Here is a 10,849-nt window from a genome sequence, read left to right on the forward strand (position 1 = left end):
TTTTTTTATTTGCCATTGTGTTAAACTTTTCAATGAAATGTGAGGCCAGTTCTAGAGAACCATAATAGAAACTCAGAGTCTTTGGAATTGTGTTCTCATGGAATGTAATTTTGGAGGGATAAATAGAAGTTTAATCTCTCACTAAAAAAAAAAAACAGAAACCATTTGGCTAGAACCAATGCTTTCTAGTAATTCATCCAGAGTAACAAACAAAGAGAAAAGAGGAGAGACACTCACTACATATTGTCTAGGGCTTTTAGAAAACAAAGTTGTTCCTTTGGCCATATACATGTAAATCTTCAGGAAAAATGATATTGTATATATCAAGGGTGGGGGGCACTGCTTAAAAAGAAATGCCCCACAGGTTTTATTATAGCAAAACTAGAAGAGTCTGAAGGTTATCCAGTGTGCTGTTGGTATCGTAAACGCCCAAGCTCAGGTTAAGATTGTAACAGCAGAATGAATATATTCAGCATATTAATCATTGTAAGAGTTAAGCTAGCATCTTGAAACTTGTGAAAGAAAATGGTGAGAAAATTCATTAGTTTGAACTGACATGCTAGTCTGCTTTACTCAAGAGAAGCACAGTTTGTAGGAAATAATGATATGAAGCCTGAGCTACTGGAACCTATCCCCTATTAATAGCTAGATGAAGAAAAAGAGAGAGAAGACTTAAATAAAATAAAAAATGAAAGAGAACACATAAACTGATGCCACAACAATTGAAAGGATTAGAAGAGACAATGATGAACAATTATGTACCAACAAATTAGATAACCTAAAAGAAATGGATAAATTTTTAGAAACAGATAACCTGCCTAGACTGAATCATGAAGTAATAGAAAATATAAACAGACATTTTATAAGGAGATTGAGTCACTAGTCAGAAACCTCCCTACAAAGCCCAGGACCAGATGGCTTTAGTGATAAATTCTACCAAACATTTAAAGTAGGGGTGTCCAACCTGTGGTCCAGTGGCTGTGTGCTAATTTTGTGAGTACATTTTTTTGCTTATCTGTGGTGTCAGATATCACAAAAAGTATACACAGAGCTTTGATTTTTTTTGTTGTTGTTAACAGCCTCTGTTAGTGTTTGTGTATTTAATGTGTGGCTCAAGACAACTCTTAATTTTCTAATGTGCAGCAGCAAAAAAAAGGTTAGACACTCATGGTTAAAGAATTATTGATAATTCTTTTCAAAACCTTTTAGAAAATTGAAAGGGAAGGATTACTTTCAAAGTGAGGCTAGTATTACCCTTAAATCAAAGCCAGAAAAAGACACTACAAGAAAAGGAAAATATAGGCCAATGTTTCCAATGAATATAGATGGGAAAAATTCTCAAAAAAAATACTAGCAAACCAAATTCAACAGCACCTTAAAAGAATTGTACACCATGATAAATTAGGATTTTTCACTGGAATGCAAGAATGGTTCCACATACAAAAATCAATGTGATACACCACTTTAACAGAATGAAGAATAAAAATCATATGATAATCTCCAAGATACAGAAAAAGCATTTGACAAAGTTTAATACCTTTTTATGATTAAATAAAAACAAAATCAAAAACCAGAAATAGAAAGAAATTAATTCAACATAACACAAGTCATAAAGATAGTATCATACTCAGTGGTGAAAAACTGAGGACTTTTTCTCTAAGATCAGAAATATAGTACTGGAAGTACTAGCCAGAGCAGTTAGGCATGAAAAAGAAATAGAAGACATCCAAATTTGAAAGAAAGAAGTAGAATTATCTCTGTTCACAGAATGACATTGATTTTATATAGGAAACCCCAAAGATTCCTCCAGAAAAACTAACAAAAAATTGTTAGAATTAATAAATTCAGCAAAGTTATAGGTGAAAAAAATCAATATACAAAAATCAATAGCATTTTTATTAAGGTATACTAACAGTGACCAAGTTAAAAATTAAGAAAATAATGCCATTTACAACAGCATAAAAACACATAAAATACTTAGAAATAAACTTTACCAAGTAGGCAAAAGGCTTATAAAATGAAAAAATAAAAAGGAGAATAATCTAATTATATGTATGCTTTCCTACTGTGAAAATGTAAAAATATTATAATAGCTTTGAGATTACTGAGTTATTGGCACTGTTTTCTGAAAAGCAGAAGTTGCCTTTCTTTATGTGTTCGTTGTTCTGACATGCCACATAAGGCATTGATGATTACATATTCAACCCAGTTAGGAAGAAATGTTCTGTTTATACATGTCCATATAGATAGTAACAGGCAGTGAGTGGGTTATGTGCAATTCTCGAGGCTGCCAACTATAGTTATACCTCTCTACTCTCTCTAAAGAAAGTATATTAGGAAGGCAAATGAGTACAAGTAATACTGCTCTATGAATAATTTTCAGTCATATTTAGTTTTATTTTTTGTTATATGGTAAGTACTTAAGAATAAGAGCAAGGCTGAAAGAGAACTGGTCTGGATTTTAAACAAATATCAGTGTCTCCAGGCACTGTAGGGTATGCCTGGTGACTGTAGGGTAGTCCAGCTATGGGGGACGCTGACATGGGAGGATCACTTGTACCCGAGTTTGAGGCTTCAGTGAGCTATATTCAAGCCTGTATATAGGCACTCCACTCTAGCCTGTGCAACCCATCTCAAAAAAAAAAAAGTTTGCTATGAAAAATACAGCAGCCAGGAGAAGTGTTATAGATTGAAGAAGACTAAAGAATCTTGGAAACTAAATGCAATATATAATGCTTGATTAGACACTAGATTTTAAAGAGTTACAAAAAAACATTATTGGGACAATTGAGAAATTTGAATATGCAGCATATGTTAGTATTGATGAAAAAATTGAATGATAATGTTGTAGTTATAAAAGAGAATGTCTTATTCTAACATGACACATATTGAAGTATTTAGGGGTATTTTCATGACTACAACTTAATTTCTTCAAAAATATATGTGTGTGCATTTGTACTTATATTTGTATGGACATTATTTTTTAAAGAGAGCATAATAAAGCAAATGGGGGAAATGCTGAATCTATTGAAAATTTTGTGGCATTTATTCTACTATTCTTTCAGCTTTTCTAAAGGTTTGAAAAAATTATTTTTAAGAGTAGGTTAAAAAAAAAAAAAGGAGTAAGGGTTATGGAGTTCAGGCTGCCTGGTATCTGAGTCCTCCTAGCTATAAGCTCTGAGATCTTGAGTATGGTCTTTAGCTGCTATTAGTTTCCATTCCTTTCTTCTGTAAATGAGTACAATAATAATTACTCTCTCTTAGGGTAGCTATGAAGATCAAATAATATTATACATACCAATTAACTATTGTTAATTATAAGCTCAGAACTTTAACTGATAATAGAGACAAATTACTTAGGTGAGACATCATTACTGACTGATCCTGCTGGGTTATGTCATTGTCAGGAAAAGTGGCTTCTTCATAGAGCTAATGTAATAGAACTGGCATGCTCCCCCATAAAAATGTTTTTAATCCTGCAGGAGGCTTACAGACTGCTAAAGACTTCATTGAAGTCCCAGATCATCAGCTATGGTGACTGTAGTGAAAAAGTGGCTGAAACTTTTTATAACATGGGCAGGATCTGCTTTGCCAAAGGCGATCTCAAAAAGGCAATTCAGCTGCTAAAGAAGGTGAATCCTGGTTGGTTTTGTTACATTTTCTCCTGGGGTTCTAAGCAGAATGTTAGGAATGATGTATGTATGTATGTTTTCCCCTTCTCTTCCTTGCCTTTTCTTTTTTTGCTTCTCTCCTTCTCTCTCTCTCTCTCTCTCTTTCTTTTTTTTGAAGTGATACGTTCTCTTTTGAAAACTCTCTGCTTTTTTAGATGTGCTTAAGAGCTCATTTTTTTGCAGTGGAGTGTAGCAAGAGGCATCCAACCAGTCAGTATACTGACAGAACCAAGACTTAAGATCCAATAAGATAGATAAGGATATCTCTGCATAATAAAATCTAAGTTTGTCAAATTCAGAGGAAAAGTCAGTAGAGATCAACCAATAGTTGGGTGAGCAGAGGGTGGAATCAGAAGCAACCTACACATGTACATTAGCAAACATCAGGTATGGAGAGATTTTTATCTTGTTTCAGGTTAATCTACTATAATCAGAAAATGGTAAATAACAAGATAAAGGGGACCTCATTTTGAAGATGTAGGGTAAAAGAATAAAGCCTTTTAAAAATAAGTTGTAGGAACCAGAATAGCTTCTTCAAGGGAAGCACGAACACATAATAGCATCCATGTAATGGGAACAGGAACTTTTGGAGAGAAAACTTAAAAGAAAGGATGTCAATCTAAGGCCAAAAGATGAGATGAGATGAATAACATTAAGAGTAAAATGAGGCTCGGCGCCTATAGCTCAACTGGCTAAGGCGCCAGCCACGTACACCTAAGGTGGCGGGTTTGAATCCCCAGCCCGGACCCGCCAAACAACAATGACGGCTGCAACCAAAAAATAGCCAGGCGTTGTGGCGGGCGCCTGTGGTCCCAGCTACTTGGGAGGTGGAGGCAGGAGACTCGCTTGAGCCCAGGAGTTGGAGGTTGCTGTGAGCTGTAATGCCACGGCACTCTGCCCAGGGGGACAGCTTGAGGCTCTGTCTCAAAAAAAAAAAAAAAAAAAAGAGTAAAATGAAAAAGCATTTGAAGAAAAATCTAATAATGTTCAAATCTGTATTGCAAGTAATAGTTTTATGGGGGTGGCGCCTGTGGCTCAAAGGAGCAGGGCACCAGCCCCATATGCCAGAGGTGGCAGGTTCAAACCCAGCCCCGGCCAAAAACTGCAAAAAAAAGAAAATAATAGTTTTATGATAACATTTAGTGATGTTGAGCAATTTATTCTCAAGTCTAGAATTGCAATAGCATCACTAAAAACCAAAAATAAAAAAGAAAACAGATTTTCTGAGTCTCACCCAGACCATCTGAATAAGAAATTCTACAAGTTGTGTCCAGAATCTGTATTTTCAGTAGTTCTAGAGGCCATTTTAATAATCCTGCTGATTTTATTAACAAATGTCTATGATTTTTATGAGAGAATTGCAGAGTTCTCCTAGAGTGCCGAGTGACAGAAGAGAGGATATAATAGGAAAGTCACTGATGGGGGGACAAAGGGGAAGTTCAGCTGAAGAGTTGTGTGTATTTCTGAAGAAGAAACTGTAATAATTGGAATAGAGGCAATAATTAGACCACTGGAGATAACTTTTCTGAAATGAAAAAAGGCCCCAGCATACATAATTTGTAAGGGCTTACCATATTCCATACAAAATTAATGAAAGGAGGAGGGTCCCATCTGGTTTTGTACCTACCAGGGAATTTTTGGTGGTATATACTATATACTGAATGTTTGTGGCCTTATAATTGCATATGTTGAAACTGAATCCCCAAATGGGATGGTATTTGGAGGTGAAGCTTTTGGGAGGTGATTAGGTCACAAGAGTAGAGCTCTCATAAATGGGATTAGTGTACTTATAAAAGAGACCCAGAGAGCTCTCTTACCCCTTCTGCCATGTGATGTTAGAGCAAGAGAATATCTGTGAACCAGGAAACAGGTCCTCACCATATATAGACAGACAGCACGGCTATATCGTCCATTAAGAATAGGAAATCAACTTGAAGATTTAAGATGCTTAAGGTAGGCAGGGGTTGTGTCTTTGTTATCAGCTTTTTCCCTTAGGGCTTTAGATGTGGCCCTTCTGAACGGTCCCAGCACAGAATAGGGGAGAAGAGCACTCTGACAGCAGGGTTCTTCCTTCAGAGTTTGAACACTGTCTTCATACTGTGTAACCACTAGCGATGGGATGCTGGTAGTGAAGTATCTGAAATCAACTGTGCTGATGAATGGCTGTTCTGGGGGTTGAAAACTATTCCTGGGACTAAAATGGGGGAGGACAGCACCACCTTTAGATGCTGAGCGGAAAACCCTTGTTAGACAGAATATAGCATAAAGAGGGTCTGTATATTTCTAGTGACACTTTTGGCTGACTTTTTCTCTTAGGCAGTTCAGGTTTCATGTAAAAGGAATAAAAGTTAAATGGAGTAGGGTAGGATTGAGAAGGTATAGAAAAGACAAATATTAGAGTTCTAATCTTGGCAGGGTACAATGCCTCACGTTACAATCGTCTCACTCTGAGAAGCAGAGGCAGGAGGATCACTGGAGCTCAGAAGTTTGAGACCAGCCTGAGCAAAAGTGAGACCCATCTCTACAAAAACTAGAAAAATTACCCGGGTGTGATGGCACATACCTATAATCCCAGCTACATGGGAATCTGAACCAGGAGAATCTCTTGAGTCCAGGAGTTTGGAGTTGCATGAGCTATGATGATACCACTGCACTCTAGCCTGCGTGAGAGAGCAAGACTGAGTCTCAAAAAGAAAGAAAAGAATTATACTTTTGTGATGGAGTGATGTCATTGACATATCACAAACTGCACGTATTTGAGGTGTGAAATTTGATCAGTTTTGACATCTCTGTACATTTGTGAAACCATTTATAATCAAAATAATGAATATGTCAGTCACACCCAGAAGTTTTCTCCTGCCCCTTTGTAATTCATTAGTTCCACGCCTCCCCCAGTCCTACCTGCAGGAAATAACTGATCTGCTTTTGTCACGGTAGATACATTTGCATTGTCTAAAATTTTATGTAAGTGGAATCATACAGTTTATACATTTGTATAAAGTTCTTTCTGCAAATTATTTTGAGATCCACCCATGTTGTTACGTTTTTATTCCTTTTTATTGCTGTACATTGTAGGGATATCATGACTGGTTTATTCATTTACCTAATGGTGGACATTTGGCTTTTTCTAGTTTGAGGTTATATAGATAAAATTGCTGTGAACATTCATGTACAAGTCTTTGTATAGACAGGTTTTTCATTTCTCTTGTGTAAATACTTAGCAGTAAAAATGGCTGAATTATATATGACAGGTATACTGTGTTTCCCCGAAAATAAGACCTACCCAAAAAATAAGCCCTAGCAGGATTTCTATGCATTTGTTAAATATAAGCCCTACCCATATAGTAAGACCTAGTGATGGGCATGGCTATGCAGCATATCTGCATAGCCACACCATGCATTTTAGCGAGGAACAGTAAGGAAGACTGGAATACCTTTTATCTGCTGCAGCTCCTTTCTCCCAGCTGTTTGCACTTGCGCGGGTGCGCGTCTGGTAACCACAGTGACAGGCATCCTATTGCGCACACCTGCGAACAGCTAGGGGAAAGGAGTTCACACATCACTAGCACTAGCCCCACCAACAAGGTGGGCTCCCCCTGTCAGGTTCCAGAAGAAGATGACTTAACTGTATTTGAATAAATGTAGATTGTTATAGTATACTTAATAAAAATTAACATCCCTTGAAAATAAGCCCTAGTGTGTCTTTCGAGAAAAACAGTATCTTATTTTGGGGGAAACACAGTATATTTACCTTTATAAAAAACTATCAGAGGTTTCCAAAATGGTTTTACCATGTTATATTTCTACCAGCAGTATATGACAGATCGAGTTCCTGCAAATCCTCAGCAGCATTTGGCGTGGTCAGTGTTTTTAATTTTAGCCCCCCAAATAGGTATGTAGCGGTATTTCATTGTGTTTTTAACTTGTATTTCACTTGAGCATTTTTTCACGTACTTATTTCTCATCTATATACCTTCTTTGGTGAGTTGTCTGTGTAGATCTTTTCTCCATTTTTAATGAGTTGTTTATTACTAATCTTTAAAAGTTATTTATGTATTTGAGACACAGGGTTTTTTTTTTTATAAAATATGTAATTTGCAAATATTTTCTCCCAGTCTATAATTTCTTTTCATTTTGAAGGCTCTTTTGAAGACCCCAGAAAGTTTAAAATTTAACAAAGTCTAGTTTATGAATTTGTTCTTTTATAAATTGTACCATTAGTGTTTTATCTAAGAAATCATTGCCTAACCCAATTCACAAATATTTTTCTCCTATTTTGTCTTTTAGATGTTTTGTAGTTTTGGTTTTAAAATTTAGTCTGTGGCTAGTTTGAGTGAATTTTCTTATATGGTACAAGGAATGATCTCAGTTTAGGTTTTTTAAATTTGGATATTCATTTGTTCCAGCACCATTTGTTGAAAAGGTATTCCTTTCTCCACTGAATTAAATTTGCACCTATGACCAAAATCAAGGTTTAAGATTTGTGTGTGTATGTATACATATGTTTGTATGTGTTTATTTCTGGACTCTTTCTCTGTTCCACTGATGTCTATCTTTATACCTATACTATGCTGTCTTGATTACTGTGGTTTTAAAACAAATTTTGAAATAAGTTAGTGTTGGTCTTCTAGTAGTTATTCTTTTTGAAGTTTTCAGTGCCGGGAAGTCTAGGTTTTTCACAGTTCCATGAGAATTTTAGAATCATTATATCAATATCTATGAAAAAGCCTACTGGTAAATACAGTGATGGTAATATTTGTCATTCACCAAGTGAGTGTTGATACTTTGGATCTGAGTGAAGGAAAAAAAGCAAAAAGCAAGGATTTTGATTGAGATTGTATTGAATTTATAGATCGGTTTGGAGAAAATTGACATTTTAACATAATTTAGGCACCTCACCTATGAACATGTTGTATCACTCCATTTATGTAAATCTCCTTTAATTCTCTCAGAAATATTTTGTAGTTCTCCAGATATGGATCTTGAGCATCTTTTCTTAGATTTATCTGTGTTTTGTATTTCTATACTTTTTTAAGTGTATCTTTTTTTATTTTTGAGACAGAGTCTCACTATGCCACCCTCAGTAGAGTGCTGTGGCATCATAGCTCACAGCAACCTCAAACTCTTGAGCGTAAGTGATTCTCTTGCCTCAGCCTACCAAGTAGCTGGGACTACAGGCACAACACCTGGCCATTTCGTGGTTATAGTTGTTATTATTGTTGTTTGGCAGGTCTGGGCTGGATTTGAACCTGCCAGCCTCGGTGTATGTGGCCAGCACCCTAGCCACTGAGCACAGGCACTGACCCTTAAATGTATCATTTTTGAATTTAAATTTCTGTTTGTCGCTGGTATGTGGAAATATAATTTTTATATAATAATCATACGCCCTGTGACCTTATAAACTTGCTAGTTTTAGTAACTGTTTTGTAGATTTCATCAGATCTTCTGCAGAGACAATCATGTCATCTTGCAAATAAATACAGTTTTATTTCTTTTATTCCAATATAGATGCCTTTTATTTTTTTTCTTATCATATTGCTCTGACTAGAACATCTAATACATTGTTGAATAGTGGTGAGAAGAGGCATCCTTGTCTAGTTTCTGAGTTCATGGGAAAAAGAATTTAGTCTTCCATCATTAGGTTTGATGTTAACTGTAGGTTTTTGGTAGATTCTCTATCAAGTTGAGGAATTTTCCTTCTCTTTCTGATTTGCTGAGAGATTTTAATCAGGAATAGATGTTGGATATGTAAAATCCTTTTTCTGTACCTATTGAGATAATCTATGGCTTTTCTTTTTGGACAGTCCCCATTTCTGGTGTCTTCATGTTTATTAATTTTTCTTCTCTAATGTCAAACCTGCTATTAATCCCATCTTGTATATTTTTCCAATCAGACATAATTTTCACCTCCAGAATTTTTATTTTTATTTCTGCTTAACTTTTTTAAACATATGGAATATAGTTAGAGTGTTAATGTACTTCTTTACTAGTTCTGACATCCATGTCAGTTATACATCATTTTGATTGGTCGAATTTTCTCACTATGGGTCATACTATTCTTCATGCCTAATAATCTTTGTTTGGATGCCAGACATTATATATTTTACCTTGCTGGGTATTGGATATTTTTGCATTCTTATACATATTCTTGAACGTTGTTATAGAACTCAGTTAAATTACTTGGAAATAACTTCATCCTTTCATATCTTGCTTTTAAGATTTGTTAGATTGGGCTTGGCGCCTGTGGCTCAAGCGGCTAAGGCACCAGCCACATACACCTAAGGTGGTGGGTTCGAATCCCCAGCCCGGGCCTGCCAAACAACAATGATGGCTGCAACCAAGAAATGGCCAGGCATTGTGGCGGGTGCCTGTGGTCCCAGCTACTTGGGAGGCTGAGGCGGGAGACTCGCTTGAGCCCAGGAGTTGGAGGTTGCTGTGAGCGTGATGCCATGGCACTCTACCCAGGGGGATAGCTTGAGGCTCTGTCTCAAAAAAAAAAAAAAAAAAGACTTGTTAGATTGGACTAGAGCACCATTTAGTTAAAGGCTAATTATCACCCCCCCACCCCCCCACCCCGTGACTAAGGTGAGAGCCTTCTGAGTACACCACCCAAAGTTCCATGAACAACAAAGCTTTACAGTTTGGCTGGTGGGAACAGGCCCGTTGTAGGTGCCCAGCACTTTTTCCTCCACAACCTTGGTTATTCCTCGCATGCTCTGCTGAATACTTGAAGAGGATCATGCAGATAATTCATGGTTCTTTTTCTGTGGAGGTATCTCCTCTCTGTTACTCTGCTCTGAGAGTCTCCTGAGAATTTCAACTCTATCAGAGAAGCTGGTGAACCCCATTTGGTCCCCCTTTCCTGCATCATGCCCTGGAAATTTTCTCAAAGCAATAGCTTGTGGCAATCATACGTTTGACTTCACTCATTTTCCCTCTCTTAGATATTATAGTCTTTTGTTGCCTGATGTCCAGTATCTTGAAAATTATTTAAGGCATTTTGTCTACTTTTTTATTTTTTGGTTGTTTCAGGCAGAGGGTAAATCTGGTCCCTACTAGTTCATCTTGGTTGGCAACAAAGGTTGTCAATAAAATTTAAAATGAAAAACTGCCTAATAGTAAAGTGATGGATATACCATGAGAGTCAGTGCAACTTTGGAACACATACACGGATTTCA

The 10,849-nt window shown here is 36.5% G+C and overlaps 1 pseudogene; it reads left to right on the forward strand.

The window, feature by feature from the left end:
• The first annotated feature begins 8,409 nt into the window (after positions 1-8,409).
• LOC111726396 lies at positions 8,410-8,470 on the forward strand (annotated as a pseudogene).
• Positions 8,471-10,849: the final 2,379 nt, after the last annotated feature.

Source organism: Otolemur garnettii, unplaced genomic scaffold, assembly GCF_000181295.1.
Source record: "Otolemur garnettii isolate 467f Iridium unplaced genomic scaffold, OtoGar3 scaffold00063, whole genome shotgun sequence".
NCBI classification, from domain to species: Eukaryota; Metazoa; Chordata; class Mammalia; order Primates; family Galagidae; genus Otolemur; species Otolemur garnettii.